Here is a 16,684-nt window from a genome sequence, read left to right as displayed (position 1 = left end):
AGATGTCTGCGGTTAGGGGAGATATGGAGTCAGTGTATATGAAAGCTGTTTTAACATTACATTATAATTGAATTGCCTCTTGTTACTGTTATGAAATAGTTTGATAACTAACAGGAAATGTTCATGGGCCAATGACATGACCAAATTAAAATGTGATCACAATCAAAAGGCTCCGTGACCCTCCATAGACAATCTAAAACTTTTAAGATTCAGAATAGCACAGAACATCATCAAAACGTGTGGAACTTCGCAGCAGTTCAAGATGCGCGCTCACGAGAACAGGGATACAGCTGCGGTCGGAAGTTTACGAGAATTATTTATATGATTTATACCCATTTTATTTTATTAACGTCTACCCCTACTCCTACTCCTACTAAATTTAAAAATTATTAAATATTGATAGCTGTATATAGACTTTGCCTGTCGTGCTTTGTTTCAAGCAGAAATCGGCGCGGGAAAAGCATGCGGGATATGTTATGATGATGATTCGGGTGTTTGGAATGACATGAGGGTAAGTTTTCATTTTTGGGTACTCTCTAAGCCACATCAAATTAAAATGCAGCCTAATGTGATAAAAAATTCTAACCGTAAAGGTTTAGATGAGAGGTGTCCAAACTCTAAAGTCTAGATCAATGACTGTAAAAAATATGGACGACGCGACAGCCCCTTTTGCCATTGAACGCCTTGAGGGCAAAACGCCTGCTTGACGGGCACAAACTGTCGCAAAAGACTGCTGAAATTGGAGCCAGACATGCGCAGAAGGACTGTCTGATGGAGCCAGAGGAGGAGCCGCGATAATGAGCGGAGTCGAGCTTCCAACCAAACGCTTTATGTAAAATCAACCACGCCCCCCCGAACTTCTCACTCGACTGCCGGTGTCTGCACTATAACAAACGCTCACTGATGTAAATAGAAGCACTAACATTAAAAAACACAATAATATACGGTTTAAAAACGGTGTGATGTAAGCTGTTAAACTTTAATAAAAGCAATACATGGTGGACTGCAGAAATAAACGATCTTTTATACACTCTAGCCTGAATATGAGCACAAATAATATATTCTCTTATTGTTATATTTGTTGTTGGTATTTGTTATCTTCATAGGGGTAGAAATAACACTTGTAAAATATGAACAATAACATATAAACAACACATACATTTTTAGAAAGGTTTTTATTTTTAATTAGCCATCAACAGAACCCAAAATATAGCCTACACACCATAACGATTTACCATGCGGGAACAATCGTGCGTTTAGAAGATAAATACAGCAAGATTTCTAAATATCAACAGGATATTTACACATCCCAACGCTGCAATTTGTCAATTTGTGCAAAAAAACTTTGCACTATTAATACAACGTCTATCTGCTGTAACATCACTAGTATATTGTTTATTCATTTTCGCTTGAATTGTTTATTTATTTAATTTTTTTTGCCTCCGTTTTCATTTGGTTTATTCGATGCCTTCATTATATCTGGCAACGAGGAATTTACATTCTTTTTAATGTTAGCTGGAGTGTTCAAATAAAACGCCAACAGTAAATGATGTAAATAAATAATATCTAACATTTACAGCTCTATTAGGTTATATAAGATTCGATTTCAAGAACCTTATAATGATTTATAACAGCAAATTCAGTAGATCACTTAATAACATGCCAAAACTTAAAATGCAGAGACGTGCAAGTTCAAATAACCTTACAGGAGATCAACGTGGAGATTATTATTTAAACACAAAGAGAATTACTGCTAACGATCTCCTGTATACCCCGTACTTAAATGGGTTTATTTTATTGTGCAGTTTTATTGTCATTTTCGTATTTATTATTATTATTATTATTTAATACTTGTGCAATCGATACAGGTTTATTGTTATTTATTTTGTCCTTTATTTAAATAATTGCTATGCTGTTTGCATCTTTATTCAAAGGTTAAACTCAGTGATACACTTTGCGTTCACATAGTAGCATGCGTTTGTTGTTATATCAACAAAAATGGGTGTAATAACGTTAACAAATGTGAGGGTTTTATATAATGAAGATTCAATCGCGCCAGCTCCGGGCATCAGCGCATAACCTAGTCGCGGCGTCGCGGGCTGATTCCGGCTTGCATGCGGCAGCGCCTGCTCGCTCGGCCGCCGCATCTGGCTCAATTGACTCAGGCTGGAATCGGGCAGTGAGTCCAGGCATCCGGAGTAGGTCCAGCAGAGGTAGTCAGTCTGAGGGGTAAGTCTCCGGCAGGCAAGAACTGGCCCCAGTGTATTTTGCTATCTGGGTGGCTAGGCGTGTATTAGCAAACTAATAAAGCCCGAAAAAAGCCCTGAACTTAGCGAATAAACAGTGTTCCACCAGGATCATGTATGTCAGAAACTATAGTTTACTGCTGAACTCATTTTGTCATAGTAAAATATCACAGAAATCGAGTAATAACACTTCAGTCTTCTGCCGAAGCTCAGACGCCGCGCTTTGAGAAACTGTCAATCACAGCTGTCAATCACGATGACACGCCCAGCATTAAATTACTGCTAAAAACAAACTGTTTACAAAAATGAGGATCTGCACCTATTTCAGCACAATAACCAGTGCCTTAATCGACCAGAACCATCTTTCGGGACATTTTATTGCAAGTGTAATTATTTTTTTTATTTGGGCTCAAGTCTCCTTCATTAACACGGAGGAGGCGGGCTTTATGACTTGTACTGCAGCCAGCCCCCAGGGGGCGATCTAACGGCCGAGACCTTCACTCAAACGCAGGCTTGCGGCACACTTGGTCTAGATTGGATACGCGGCCGACCGGAAGTGCGATATGCACATTAATATAGCTGCATTTTTTTATGACACTGTATAACAATAATTAATATATATTAATAGTACTGTGATGGTTGGGTTTAGTGCTGGGGTGGGGCTAGGTGTTAAAAAATACAAATTATTGGGTAAATTAATAAATAAATAAATAATTCTCATTAACTTTTCGGCCGCATCCATATCCGATCTTGGAACAACCGTCTTGAACAGTGTCCTGAAAAGTTTAGTTCCAACCCCATCAGACACACCTGGTGTAGCTAATCAAATGTCCTACGTCACTAGGCATTCTAGAAATATTTATGCAGGTGTGTTGAGGCAAGTTGGAGCTAAAATCTGCAGGACAGCGGCCTCCCAGGACCGAGTTTGGACACCCCTGCTCTAAACCTTTAAGGTTCTAATTTTTTCATACATTAGGCTACATTTAAGTTTGATGTAACGAGTGTTGTCGATAGCTACAGTGTTGACTTTACTATTCTAATGAATTTAGCACTGCTTTTAAACAACATTATATAAGTATGATCTGGTGTGATAAGACTTGTTCTGAGGCTACACTGACCCGAACTACTGGGTCGATTGGGATTTTGTAACTTAGTAAGATTAAGTTCAAAATCATGGTTACGGGATTGCAGTTAGAGAATGTAACTTTACTAAGTGCTTCTATTGTGAGTTTTGTTGTTGTGAATTCCACAATACTTAGGCTATTCTCAGAATTTGAGCAGTTTATCCCTTGATCTGATAACACCAATGTAAACATTCATGTATTGTGTTGTTTTTCCAACAATGAAGTTGCAGGACAAACATCCCAGATTTTATAAATGGACATGTATTCGAATGGAAGTGTTTTCTGGCAAAAGCATATCTTCCTATTAAAACATCTGACTCTGATCATCACTAAACATTCACTTTGATCTGTCTTTTCTCCCTCAACCTCTAAATTGCATCACTCCACGCCAACTTATTGATGTGTAACTTACATTTGCTTTCAAACTGGCAGCCAATATTTTATTAAAAGATATGTATTTAATATAATTATGAATATTATATTCCAGTTATAAATGAAATAAAAGGTCTCCCTCACTATGGAGCAAAATGAATGACAAAAGTATTTGTCAAAAGTCATGCCACAGGTCCGATGAACATCCATGTGCTCTGAGCAGGGCACAAACCGGTGATAAGGCATGAGAAATATGGTCTAACAAGTAGGCTATAGACACAACAATAACGTCTATTGGTGGATCACCTCTTGAGATCTGAGGAGTGAGGTTTACCAACAAAGCATTCAGATCCCTAGTGGGCCTGCTATAAATTAGGGCATTTATAAATGTCCAGAAATAAAATTAAAATTAAATGCTACTTTTGTGCCTTAATTAGCATTTCCCCCTCATATTTGCTGATTTACCATGTTTAAATTGGTCCATCTCAACCTGCTGATGAAACAGCAACTGGAGGTCTTTAATCTGGACTCTATTGCTTATCTTGCAGTTGCTGGATGTAATGGTGAATTTGAACCACTGAATTTATGGAAGCAAATGTTTGAACCGAGAAATGAAATTAATATGTCACAAGTTAATTCTGAAAGGTAAACCTGAATTATTGAATTCAAGCATGAAAATGTGTGTGAAATAATTCTCGTTGAAATATTCACAGCTTAAACTTCATAAATATCTGAACCTAAAAATACAAACCCTGGCAATTCAAGTCATAATAATGCAAGCACTTGTTAATTCAATGCCTTTTTTTCAGTTAGTGCATGGGCTAAGTATGTGTTACCAAACACCATTGTCAATTACGATAAAAAAGTTCAGTAATCGGTATGAAGGCTATATTTTTTATTAAAATGTGGCTGCTGAGCGCATGCTTTGGAAGGAATTCCAGTAAGCTAAGGTTGTTATTTTGTCATTTCCAATTAAGGCGGGCTACTTGCAGGACGTGTACATTTTGTGCAAGCAGCGCAGACATAATGCACATGCATTTTCCAGGCACATCTAGTTGAAAAACATCTGTACTTTTCCGAATGCCACAAGCGCACTGCGATTCATTTAAGTAGCTAACCAATCTGCTTCAGACTCTGTATGGAATATACACATTTACGTAACGGCAGACTAATTACCTCAGACAAACGCAGCGCATCCAAACACTGCATCGCTTTTTACTTTTCTCCATAAACTTGCATCGGAGCTGCAGCAATGGTTTGTCCGTTTGTCATCCTCTGAGAAAAGGCTTGATGGTTGCCTCGTCATGAAAGACGCCATACAAAATGGTAAAGGAAACCACGCAATTTTCACTTCAGGTCAGAATAACACGCTCGAAAAATGAGTGGCATATAATAGCAGTGAGGAGATTGCAAATAAAAAAATTTAAGGATGTCGACATAGTGGCTTTTTGGTTTCTTTTCTTGTGCATCCCAGCCACTAACTCCCCATCTGAAAGAGGTTTTAGCATAGGGGTAATATAGTCATTCAACTTCACAATTTGTAATGTTGCAGTGTGTATTTGAGAAAATGATGGTTAGTTCCTTTACTTGAAGCTCAGATTTTATTATCATAGTTTGTGTTGTTTACAGAGTTTGAGGTTTACTGTATCATTATTATTCACACCTTACAGATACTGATCTACCTTTACCATTGCACACACTTTGTAACATTTTATTTATCAAGTTTGAGAGTCTCTTTAACAGTTTAACATGTTTATTTTATTACAAAGAGATCAGATGTTTTAAATATTTTAGGTTTTGACTATTCAAACTATTTGCCTTAGTAATGTTAATAAATTAAAATAAAGTGGTAAAACAAATCTTAATGTTCCTAAATATTCAATAATTATGGATATCGAATGAAATGAAACATGATTTCATGATAATTTTTGTTGCATTATCGCCCAGCCCTAGTTAGTGCTATTCAACATGCTCTTATTTTAAATACTTTTGTCATTAGTTTTGTTCCATACTACAGAGACTGACAGACAATGCCACAAACACAGTATGTTTGTGTATCACAGTACTCAATCTGTCCTCAGGGTGCCTCTATTGTGCTATGAATCCAATTTAAAACATAATACATTTTTGCATGGAACATTAAGCCGAAAAACAAACAAACGCAGAGACCATTTTCCTTGAAAAGCATGCAACACTCAATTAAACAAAAAAGGAAACTGCAGTAACCTATTTTATTCCCTGTTTATACTGCGATCATGCATTGTTTTGGTTACTTGTTTAAAATTGCCACTTTATGCTAATTTGAATTAATGACAGTTAAAGCATCATAGTTTTGCTATCAAATGCAACATGGCAGGGTTCTGAATCTGTACAGACTGACATCGTAGACAAAGTTCTTGATGTTATCAAACGTGAGTCTCCTATCTGAGGCTCCCAATCATTTTATAAGGGCCATCTGGTGTTTTATTTTTAGGGCCCTGATAATGGAACAATTTCCACCCACACATGGTGATGTCATAAGTACAGAAAGTATCGGTCGTAAAACCCACCATGGGGATATATTACTCAATTGACATCGTTTAGATGCGGTAAAGAATCTAGTTAGCCGCTGTGCTGCTCTGACGTTGCTTCCTGTCAATGGTCGACTCAGTGTTCTGGCTTCGGTTTTAAATGTTTGAAAGCATTTTTCCATTTTAGATGGCAAGTATTTATTATTTATTAATTGTTAGAAATTATCCTTTGCTATTATGTCTTCATGGAAACAGAATACTGACATCACCAGTCTCATTTCATTCATACCCGAGTATCACAAGAAAACAGATGCAAAATGAGTGGAGGTGTTGAAAGATTCCAGTGTGACGTGTCAGGAAGGTGGAAAAGAAGATCTGGCAACCTTACAAACCAAAACATATCCTGAAGAGAAAAGCCATTTTTTCTATAGTCACATGGTTAGGGCCGGTAAAACTCGAGGCCCCTGTTTAACACCACAAAAATGTAAATGCTAAATCCAATGAATGACAACTCGTAATGAGGTGGTTCTGAATTAATTAAGAGACAAACTGTCTGCACGGTCTTCTGCCTCACATGTCAGAGTATTTGTCTCGGTAGTACTGATCGGAGTGTCAGCTCATTCATATTCATGTTTTGTTTTTCCATTGGCGTTAGTCATAAACTGGCAAACACAAAGCTAGCCCATCTCCCTTTTCCTCAGTGATGTATGAACCGTAAATCGTCAGAGCACACAAAACAGATCAAGGGTCTTTCAGAAGAAGATGTGTGGGTTTTAAAAGAATACGGGATAGCTATAAATAACAGGACAGGGCCCCTCAGGATTGTCTAATGGGATTAAAATGTTTACTTTGCAGAGTGTTGCCTCAAAGGCAAATTTATGGGGTACGTCATGTTTCATTTCAGTACAAGCATCCTTTCCTCATCCTGCTCCCTTTTTTGTGCCAGACTGGTTTATATTAGTGTAAATTATCTTAGACAGTTTAGTTATTATTCTTAGTCTTATTTAGGTTTGTGTTTTATGTCTTGTCTGTGTTGATATGGTGATCAGTCTATCAGATAAGATGGTTAACATTTGCTGTCAATCAGTCATACAGTAAACCATAGCAAACTACTGCTGAAAATGTAAAGAACACTGACAGATTTATTTTGTGAACCACCTAAAGTTACTGATGCTGCCAACCGTACTGCTAAATTGGCAGGTGAACGTACAATTTTGCACCTTACTAGGGTTGCACGATTAATCAAATTCAACACCCTACATGATCTTAATCCAGCATCTCTATGATTCAGCCCATTATATTTTCGAATTTTGAAAAGAAACATAAAGGCATTTTCAAAAGTCTTTACAATAGTGGTCTCAAATTTCTGGAGGGCCACAGCTCCGCATAGTTTAGCTTCAACCACCTCGAACTCGAACTCACACCTGCTGCTTAATAGTCTCTAGTAGTCTTGAACACCTTGATTAGTTAGATCTGCTTTGTTTGATTAGGGTTGGAGCAAAACTGTACAAAGCTGCGGCTCTCCAGGAATCGAGTTTATGACCTATGCTTTACACTGTTTTATATACGCGCTCAGCAATACCTCTGTATGGTGTTGAAAGAGTCACATACTGTATTTTTAAGGTATACCTCACTAAAAAATGTTATGCACATGGTACCAGTGGGTGGGGAGAAGCAGCTCATTTGCATTTAAAGCGACAGGCTACAAAAACAGCCACATTGATCAGATTCTAGAGCAGTGGTCACCAAACTTGCTCCTGGAGGGCCGGTGTCCTGCAGATTTGAGCTCCAACCCTAATCAAACACACCTGAACAAGCTAATCAAGGTCTTACTGGGTATACTAGAAACATCCAGGCAGGTGTGTTGAGGCAAGTTGGAGCTAAACCATGCAGGGCCCTCCTGGCCCGAGATTGGTGACCCCTGTTCTAGAGGCTATAATAAATAATTTGATGGGTATTTTGAGCTGAAGCTTTACAGACACATTCTCGAGACACCAAAGGCTTATCTTACATCTTGTAAAGGGGGTAAAATAGATGCCCTTTCAATGGATGAATAAATTAATATTTTAAAAATAAGTATTTTTTCAGAATTATTCAAAAACTTTAATATTAAAGTCTAATCTCATTACATTATTTGTACAACTGGAATAACCTACAGTTTAAATGCACATTTGTAAATAAACACTGCAGTTTGTAAATAAGCGCTTTGACAAAATTGTAGGAAATATTTTAGTTGCATCAAAAAGTGTTTTTTTTATGATCACCATCTGACAAGCTAATCCAGCAATGATTAGTGCTTAAAGTGACACTAAAACGCAGTATTTAAACCTCATAATTTATTATGAAATTAGGCGAATAACTGCAAAAAGTTCCACTTTTTGAGAAAAAAGCCGCCCGCATGTGCAAGTATCATCAGCGTAATAGCAGATATCATCTGTGAAAACGCTGACATTCATCTAGAATTATTGTGGTCATGATCCTAAAATTTTGCTAAATAGTGCTACCAAAAAAGTGACATTTCAGCCCAGTTTCAGTGATTTTACTGTTGTGTTAAGATGGCGATGTGATGTTGATTTCGCTTGTACTGATAACAGTAATCCTGTGGTGGTACAGAACGAGACGCAGCAGTGCTTTGATCAGGATTTAAAAACAGTGAACATCTGTACTGCTTTAAACACAAATTTTAAAAACCAGTGTATGAATCTCAACAATGGTGACGTGCTTCATGCTGCAGTGCATATGTGGCTCCCAGCATGCACTGTGGCAAGCGAAACCATTGTTGAGATTCATAAGCTGATTCTTGATGTCTGTGTTTTTAAAGCAGTTCAGATGTTCAGTGTGTTTTTAAAACCCGATCAAAGCACTGCTGGGTTCAACTATAGGATTACTATTATCAGTAAAGTTTTGGATGAGGTTCCCAGCATTCACGGTTCAGATGTTAAGTGTATGTTGTGTGTTTAAAAGCTGTTTAAAAGAAAAGTACAAACTCATAGAAACTTTTAGAAAAAGATCTAAATCACATCACCCTCATGACCAAAGATCAAATTCACCTGCGTTAGAAAAACCTCGCCTAAGCGATAATTAGTTTTTTGTAATTTGAAGCAAAGATGATATAATGCATTCATAAGGCATATAAATGTTCATACATTTAAAAAAAAATCTAAATATTAAAAACTTTCAAGGATTTGAGATTATGATGATCATTAATAGTCATAACAGTCTTGTGAAAAGGGTCCATATTAGTACAATTAGACAATACTCTAAGATTCTAACATGTAAACAGATTTATGGTTACTTTATTTTAACTGAAGTCAGAATCGTAGTAAACACAAATCAAATTAATTCATGTCGAGTTTTCCAGTTTTAGTCACATTATTTGACACTGTATTCTCTGCATCTACCGAGTCAAGACCATAGACACCTGCATCTCCAAGTGTACACACAGTGAACTCCTGGGAGACTTTTCAAACCCTCCATCACCTAATACATATTTTTAAAATGGCTGTCCGGGAAATGCGACAGTTTTCTTTCAATTTGGCGTGCAGTATTAAATTCCGTTAAAATAACTCCTTATTTCATACCAGGACCTCAGAGTTTGATGCAGGGGCATGAATGAAATGTTTCTGATTGGAAGTGAAACTGCTGAACACAGTGATTATAAATAAAAAAAATTTATTAATTAAACGTCCAAAATTACATAAAACTGTGGAGGTTATAATATTCTATGTATTATTCATTCATTCCTTTTATTCATTTTCCTTTGGCTTAGTCCCTTATTCATCAGGGGTCACCGCAGCAGAATGAACCGCCAACTATTCCAGCATATGTTTTATGCAGCGGATGCCCTTCTGACTGCAACCCAGTACTGCATTCTCACATTCACACTCATGCATGCAATATGGCCAGTTTAGTTTATTCAATTCACCTATAGCGCATGTCTTTGGACTGTGGGGGAAACCAGAGCACCCGGAGAAAACCCACACGAACACCTGCAAATTCCACACAGAAATGTTACCTGATCTAGCTAGGACTCGAACCAGCGACCTTCTTGCTTTGAGGCGACAGTGCTAACCACTTAGCCACCGTGCCGCTCGTCTGTGTATTATATTGTAAAATGGAAACATGAACATTCTAAAAGCAACTCATACAAACGCCTTAATCCTATTATTGGCTTAGATTAAGGCAAATAATTCGATAACTGATGTAAACGTAGTCAGTGACTCTACAGAGATGTTAACAGCATATGTTAATCACCAACGCACAATGAACCCTTAATTATCTCATTATTGTCAGCACTGCCTCTGTTATTTTAGCACTGTGGACTCAAATAGACTCTGAGCAGTGTTAGTTTAACTTTTTTTGTCCACAACAGTCTCTTGTGAGTCACCGAGGATGTGGTCATGAGAATCATGAGCAGGGAAACTATTGGACCAAGCCTCTCCAATTCATCACTTCATGAATGGAGCCAGAGCTGGATGGTTCAATGATGAAGAACTCTGAATAAGGGAACGACCTGCCCATGTGAGACTTATCTCCGGGCAGCTTGCCGGTAACTGGAGGATTGTGTGTTTGGGTGTAATTGTGTTAGCGCCCTCCCACATATCCTCCCCTGTGCATCTTGTGTCTCGTCCCTTAATCTCTGCTGTTTGTCTCTGTGATAAGTGATATCCCATTGTGATCAAGATAGATTGTTTATGCCCACCTGATGAGAAGAAGGCTCTGCAGAGACTTGGTAGACCCCACCTTATTTATAGCGCTGGAATCAGATTAGACTGTTTGCGAAATCCCATGATACTTGCCATTTTGACTTCCTAATCATCTCAGTCTCAATTGATGTATTGATGCTTTCAGACAAAGTCTTAATTAGGATGCTACTGTAGCCGTAAATGGGGCGCATCAAAAAAAAGTACGTTGTGGCTGAACTGTTTGTTGCCAGACATTTCAAGTGAAATGCCTGAGGATTTATGCTCCCTGTAGACCAGTAAAGCCAACATCTATTTCAAAGAAGGATCTAAAAGACCATATAAAGCATGTCACACAAGATAACAATGATGAATGGGGAAGGAAAATGGTTTCTTGGTATTAGTTTTCAAGATTTTCACTGTAAAGCATTTATGACAAGACTGTGACGTCAGCAATGTAAAATGAGTTTTCTGGGGGTTTTGCTTTGAAACCTTTAAAAGGGTTCATGTCAAGACAAATCAATTAGCCGTTTTGTCATTCTTAGATGATTTGAATGCAATTAAAACAGTAGTGTATAAGACAATGTATTGACACTAATGCCGAGTTCAGACTGCATGATTTTAGCCCCAATTTTGACTTGCAGACTGATTTTGAGAAATCGCCAACAAATGCCTCAAATCACAGGCTAATAGGTGCTCGTTCACGCGATTAACAATCACACAGTGTTAACTATCAAAAACTCAATCTGAAAGAACTACCAATGAGTTGCTGACACCCGTGAGATATTTGGCATGCTAAATATCCGGACTTGTAGGCAATTCAAATCATGCCGTGTGAAATGTGTTCTGGTTGAAAACAACATCAGCGATTACCTACAGCCAATGATAGAGCAGCCTCCACTAGTATGGGTATCTGCAGGCCAGCGGGAGGTTGGGGGAAGAAATGAAAAGTAGGGATGTCCTGATTATTCTTTTTTTGCCCCTGAGTCTGAGTCTTAAGTTATTTGATTTTGAGTATCTGCCGATACCAAAACCCTATCCGATATTTCTATAATACATAAAAAAAGAAAGTGCATATATGTTATTTTTTTTCTTTCTTTTTAAAATATTTCTCAAATTATGTTTACAGAGCCAGGACAATTTCACAGTATGTATGATAATATTTTTTCTTCTGGAGAACGTCTTATTTGTTTTATTTCAGCAAAAATAAAAACAGTTATAATTTTTTTTGAACACCATTTTAAGGATAAAATTGTTAGCCCCTTTAAGCAATTTTTTTTAATAGTCTACAGAACAAACTGTCGTTACACAATAACTTTACTTAACTTTGATTACCCTAACCTGCATAGTTAATCTAATTAACCTAGTAAAGCCTTTAAATGTCCTTTTAAGCTATATAGAAGTGTCTTAAAAAAAAAAAAAAAAAAATATATATATATATATATATATATATATTCTGAAATCTAAAATCGTGTTTTCAATCACATGATCAGATCTCACATGCCTTTTTTCAGTCTATTTGGACTCAAGAAAAGAAGGAAAAAACTTGTTTAAATTTGGCAGCAGCACTCGTTTGTTTGGTGTGTCATCTGAGCAATAACCAGGTCAAAAGGCTAATTTCCTTTAAAAGTCAGTAGAGCAAAATAAGTAAATTTTCTGCACCGCGAAAGGCCTCTTTCTCATTTTGTAGTTAATAGCAAAAGATGACCTTGCATTTTTTCCATGTTGCTTCTTGTGTGCATTTGGTTGTGAGATGTAGTTTGTGGACCGAAACAATGTTGTCTACCATTCTTTCTTTTGTAAAGTAATGCAGTGTAAAACCCTTGTAAACACAGCAGCGATGGAATTCTACCTCAGAAAGTCATGCTGTGTGAAAACATCTGAGACGCGTCTATTTTGAAATCATCCAGTCTGAACTCGGCATAAGAGGCAATACAAACCATGTCATATAGATGAATACACACTTAAAGTTATTTTTGCTGCTCATTCAAACTACTTATTCAAAATTTAAGAAAACACTTTCAATTACAGAAAATGGCAGCAAATTGAGAAAAGATGTTCATCAGTTTGACAGCACACAAGCTGCAAATCCTTACAATGCAAACACAAAAAAACACACGCTAAATTTTCTCACAGCGCAAACAATTTACGAAAATGTGCTGCATTTTCTCACAACACTTTTAAATAGCTTGGAACAGAACGAAAAAGTTTCAAGGTGACCCTAAAACGTGATGGACCCGGCTATTTAGAATATGATTATTTAAACTATTAAAATACAAAAGACAAGGGAATCGAGATATTGAAATTATTAAACAAACAAAAAAAAACTTACCTTTCAAAGATCACCTACAGCTTCACTGAGCAATAGTCACGGCACTGTGGTGTCTGTCACATGGGCCCCTTTGAAACATTTGCGTTGTGTTCCATTTCCATTGCAAGTGTGGTGAGAAAATGCTGCCAGTTTCCGTAAATTGTTTGAGTTGTGATAGAACGCAGCACATTTTATTAATTTGTTTGCATTGTGGGAAAATGCAGCTTGTTTTTCAATGTGTTTGCGTTGTGAGGATTTGCAGCATGTGTGCTGTCAAACAGGTGATGATCTTTTTTTATTTTGCTGCAGTTATTTTTAATTGCATGTGTTTTCTTAAATTGCAGCATGTTAAGCTCTCAGCCACTGTAGAGTCAACTCAATCCTTTAGGTTTTTATGGGACAACTTAATTGTTTGTACAAATTTAAGAGGATAGAAAGTAAAACATTCAAGTTAACCTAATCCATTTGTGTCAGGACAACGCGAAGGATTTGTGTGGAACCCAACATTTATTACAGTTCTCTTAGAGGTTCCAGAAGAGCATTTTCATAGATACAGTAGAAGAACCATTTTGGTTTTATCCTGATTAACGAGGATTAACAAAACACGTATATCCACTTACAAATCACACTTACAACAGAAACTGGAACACGACCCACAGGCAAGACAAAGAATGGTGACAATATAATGCCAGACAATGGACAAATACAACTAAAGGGTAAATATACCTAACATGATGAAACTAATATCAGACGGGGTGAAACACAGAAGGAACTAATAAACTTTAACAAATGGCAGGAAAACAGAATAAGGGAGTCACATGACAAACATAGCAAATAGAATGCAACGTGGAAATGACCTGACACAACAAACATATGGAAAACAACAAATAGAAACAACAGATTGTGACAGTATTAGTGTGAAAAATCGAAAGAATTTTATTGCCATTGATTCTTCCATGACAAACCTTAAATATATCTATAAAATACCACAAAATAAAAACTTTAGAAGAGAAGTGGAGAAGTTTGGTCTTCAAACTGAATTCATTGAAGAAACGTTCTCAAAAAGATTCTTTGGGGAAATTCATAGTGGAATCTCTTTGAAACCGTAAAGTGTACACACTACACACTTAAAATAAATAAATAAATAAAATAAATATATATATATTGATGTTTATTGTTCTGTGATGAACCTTTATCATGCATGTTCCAAAAAGTAGAACAAGGTTCATCTAGACATCAATTTGCTTGGACATTATGTCTCGAAGATGCATTCACTTAAACAGAACAACAAACAAAAACAGTACTTTTAATATGGCATTACTGCAAAAAAACATTTTGTTTGTCATAAACAAACACAAATTAGCATTATAAATGTAGCTCAGGGATCAGAAATAACCATAAAACTGACAGATATTTCACTTTTAAACAAGCAAGAGAAAAATGTGTCCGTTAACACAAGATCCTGTCAGACATTTAAGATGCTAATTATTTTGATATGTGTTGAGAGACATTGTGTCGTGAGAACTTGAGTTAGCACTGTGAGTTCTGGCGCAGCTTTCAAGTGTCCGCTTTTAAAATGTTTATGACACTCTCTAAACAACAATTAGGGCTGTATTTTGTGTTTGTGTTAATAACCACCCACATGAGATGAGGTAAATATTTGATTATGATGGAGATGGAGATAAAGCCACGGTCTTAGTTGATCTCCAAAGCATCTAGGGCTCAGAACAAATGTTTGTCATCCCTACTACAGGAACAGATCTGTTTATTTGCTCAATTTTTGAGTCCACTCTTGTTTATGTGCTTTTTATGAAGACTTTCTCGGATGTCATCTTACTCCAGTGCTAAAGACACACTGTAGCAATGTTGTATCTGTATAGATGTCGAATATAAACAGAGACGTTACTTTAATTAAATCCTGCTAAACAATTATAAAGCTATAACTCCAAGCCATCAAAACAACTTCAAATCATTTTTCTCTCTCAAAAATACAGCAGTGTAATTAAAACGTGCTATAAAGATGTGTTACATACACAAGCATGTAAGCATCCGAGTTAAACAAGACGTTCATGGTTGACAGAGACTTGCTTGGTGGCCACCAGTGGGATTTATGAATGATGCTTAATGTTCTGAGAGATTTATGATTTTATGTCTCCCCTGACACAGAAGTTAAGGATTGTCAGCGATTACGAAATCTGCTTAAATTACCGGAATGGAGAACATTTCATAAGAGCTGACAATCCATATTCTAATCGATCATTAAACAAAAAGACCCAAAGTATGATAATTTCAAGCTCGCATAATTTGTTAGACACCACCAAGAATGTTTCAGAGAACTCCATCATCCCATCAAACCTTTTTATAATGAACATCTGAATAAAAAACAAAAGCAATAAGTGTGCTTGAATGATTTTATTCTTTCAAAGCATCAGTGCAATATTACCATTGTTATCAAACAAACAATGTGTTTTTGTCATTGAAATAATTTATCGTTTGAAGTTCTTTAAGTGCCAATGGTGGATATCGTGGAAATGACAGCATGGTATGAAACGTTCATCATTTCGTAAAGAGTATGGATGACTGAAATTAGGGTTGGGCGATGACGACCAATTTGGCATCGTACAATGTCTAAAGTGAAACATCATGATGGACGATGGCATCGTCGTCGTAGATGGCGGTGAATTAATAATTCATGAATAATTAATTAATTCATAATGAATTAATTATTTGTAGCTAATCGTTTCAACTACCTGACCTGGATGGTCTTTGTTTTACCCATAACTAGGGCCACACAGAATCTGCGTAAATTTTTATTTTTTTTTGCTATTTTTATTTAGAATTTTGTAGATGATCTTCCGATTTGTGTAGAATAATTTCGGGAGTATCGTTATTAACTAAATACATGAAATAAAAAATAATAACTTTTTAACTGTTATTTAATGTTTTCAATGCAAATCCAATTAGATCCACTTATACATTGGTAAACAAAGCAAGTCTGTAATGTAATATATATCATAAAAGACAGAAAATATTACTTTACAAACTGTATTAACTGTAAATAAATCATATAAAATTTTTCATATTAGTCAATGAAATTACTGAAATTAATAAAAAAAATGTAATAAATAGAAATTTACACACATTTACACAAGTAAATAAATAGACTCAATGATGGGCAAAAAATCTACGGATATCTGCACACATAGATTCCGTGTGGGCCTATCCATAACCAAATTATAAATAAATAAACATGAGTTACACACAAATTTCTTCTGTCAATCACTTTTTCCGCGGGACACAGTGATCTGTGTTGTTACAATGGCGTCGACAAACTTGGTTGGTAAAAAAGTTGCACAACCAACAGAAACCAGCCAACAGTAGCTGAGGTTTTCACTAAAATTACTAAGTACAAGCGTGAAAGCGAAAGATTAAAGCAACA

At 36.4% G+C, this 16,684-nt stretch overlaps 1 protein-coding gene and 1 long non-coding RNA gene across 3 annotated transcripts in view; one reads left to right on the top strand and one right to left on the bottom strand.

Moving 5' to 3' along the window:
* zgc:153738 overlaps window positions 1-16,684 on the top strand; it is a 53,264-nt gene continuing 36,580 nt past the window's right edge. For both annotated transcript variants that reach the window (XR_015497143.1, XM_087263445.1), the window contains exon 1: window positions 1-511. The gene's annotated coding sequence lies outside the window, so the exon portion shown is untranslated. The remainder of the gene's footprint in view (window positions 512-16,684) is intronic.
* LOC147842616 (uncharacterized) overlaps window positions 1,157-16,684 on the bottom strand; it is a 1,013,036-nt gene continuing 997,508 nt past the window's right edge. Inside the window, exon 2 of the long non-coding RNA XR_015497795.1 lies at window positions 1,157-2,775. This is a non-coding gene — a long non-coding RNA (uncharacterized LOC147842616). The remainder of the gene's footprint in view (window positions 2,776-16,684) is intronic.

Source organism: Danio rerio, chromosome 8, assembly GCF_052040795.2.
Source record: "Danio rerio strain M-AB ecotype USA chromosome 8, GRCz13ab, whole genome shotgun sequence".
NCBI classification, from domain to species: Eukaryota; Metazoa; Chordata; class Actinopteri; order Cypriniformes; family Danionidae; genus Danio; species Danio rerio.
Note: the sequence above shows the minus strand (reverse complement) of the source record. Positions and strands in the feature narration are given on the sequence as shown.